The sequence below is a fragment of the Populus nigra genome, chromosome 2 (assembly GCF_951802175.1).
Source record: "Populus nigra chromosome 2, ddPopNigr1.1, whole genome shotgun sequence".
In the NCBI taxonomy this organism is placed as follows: domain Eukaryota; kingdom Viridiplantae; phylum Streptophyta; class Magnoliopsida; order Malpighiales; family Salicaceae; genus Populus; species Populus nigra.
In genome coordinates, this window is record NC_084853.1 from 21,691,259 (window position 1) to 21,693,477 (window position 2,219).

A 2,219-nucleotide genomic window follows, 5' to 3' on the forward strand; every position below is an offset into this window, starting at 1 on the left:
TAGTCCAGGGCTTGATGGAAAAGACTGTTGGTCCAGACAATGGGGCAGTGGCAGCGCGGATTTGTGCAGCTGCAGGTTCGTCGGGGAAAATCGGCAGCGCAGATTTTTCGACGAACAGGGGCTGGGCGCTGGACTGGCCGGGCCAGGCAGGAAAATTCGTCAGGGGGCCACGCTGACGAAAACAGGGGCTGCGGAGTGGAAAATCGGCAGCGCAGATTTTTCGACGAACAGGGGCTGGACCGGCCGGGCCAGGCAGGAAAATTCGTCAGGGGGGCACGCTGACGAAAAGAGGGGCTGCCGCGTGGAAAATCGGCAGCGCAGATTTTTCGACGAACAGGGGCTGGATGCTGGACCGGCCGGGCCAGGCAGGAAAATTCGTCAGGGGGGCACGCTGACGAAAAGAGGGGCTGCCGCGTGGAAAATCGGCAGCGCAGATTTTTCGACGAACAGGGGCTGGACCGGCCGGGCCAGGCAGGAAAATTCGTCAGGGGGGCACGCTGACGAAAAGAGGGGCTGCCGCGTGGAAAATCGGCAGCGCAGATTTTTCGACGAACAGGGGCTGGACCGGCCGGGCCAGGCAGGAAAATTCGTCAGGGGGGCACGCTGACGAAAAGAGGGGCTGCCGCGTGGAAAATCGGCAGCGCAGATTTTTCGACGAACATTCGTCAGGGGGGCACGCTGACGAAAAGAGGGGCTGCCGCGTGGAAAATCGGCAGCGCAGATTTTTCGACGAACATTCGTCAGGGGGGCACGCTGAGGAAAACAGGGGCTGCCGCGTGGAAAATCGGCAGCGCAGATTTTTCGACGAACATTCGTCAGGGGGGCACGCTGAGGAAAACAGGGGCTGCCGCGTGGAAAATCGGCAGCGCAGATTTTTCGACGAACAGGGGCTGGATGCTGGACCGGCCGGGCCAGGCAGGAAAATTCGTCAGGGGGGCACGCTGACGAAAAGAGGGGCTGCCGCGTGGAAAATCGGCAGCGCAGATTTTTCGACGAACAGGGGCTGGACGCTGGACTGGGCCAGGCAGGAAAATTCGTCAGGGGGGCACGCTGACGAAAACAGGGGCTGCCGCGTGGAATGGCAGCCTACACGCAGATGCGAATTCGGCAGCGCACGATGGCTTGAGCAGGTCATGGGTTCGACTTGGCGCGATCTGAAACCTGGACGAGGGACTGTCGACGCTGGACGAGCCAGCGCGGTGGCCTGTCGTGCCCCGTTCAGGGGGGGCCTGCCGCGGAGACAGCCCTCGCGGGCTCGACAGCGCAGGCCAGCGTCCCCGACGTCGCTGGCCGCGGCAGGCGAGCTGCCGGGGTTCCCGCATTCCTACAAGAAAACGTCGTGCTTTCCACATGAAACCAATCCAGTAAAATCAGCCATATTTTTATGAGGCTGCCCACTGAATTTGGGGTCATTCCGGGCCGGTTCCTAGTTTTGCGGATTTACTCGATTTCTAATGGTAGGAAAATTAAAACAAATACTTCCCGACCTCGAAAAATTCTGGGAAAATTAATGAAGGTGGATTGGATTTTTGCCAACCTCTGTGCAAAATTTCAGCTCAAAATACCAAGAAATGAATTTTTTAGAGGGGGGGTGACAGCTGGGACCTAGTAGTGTCTCCCCCTGCCAGAGCTGCAATGACACTTATTGCTCTTTAGGGAGCCACCAGGCCGGCGCCCCTCAAAGACCACACGCGCGCGCGCGCCCGCCCGCGCTGGGCGCTGGGGCGCTGGGGCCTGAGGGCCTGGGGCCCTTGGGGGCCCTTGGGCGCTTGGGCGCGCGCGCGCGGCCCCCGCAGCCATGCCGCGCTGCGCGACGCGCGGACAGCCCCTGCTGGCTTGCTCTCTCGCCCGCGGGGGGGCTGCCTTCGGGCCCTGGCCCCCCGCGTTCTGGCCTGCCCCCTGCGTGGGAGAGGCTAGGCGCTGCAGGGGCCAGCCCGACGTCGCTGGCCGCGGCAGGCGACAGCCCGACATCGCTGGCCGCGGCAGGGGCCAGCCCGACGTCGCTGGCCGCGGCAGGCGACAGCCCCTGCTGGCTTGCTCTCTCGCCCGCGGGGGGGCTGCCTTCGGGCCCTGGCCCCCCGCGTTCTGGCCTGCCCCCCGCGTGGGAGAGGCTAGGCGCTGCAGGGGCCAGCCCGACGTCGCTGGCCGCGGCAGGCGACAGCCCCTGCTGGCTTGCTCTCTCGCCCGCGGGGGGGCTGCCTTCGGGCCCTGGCCCCCCG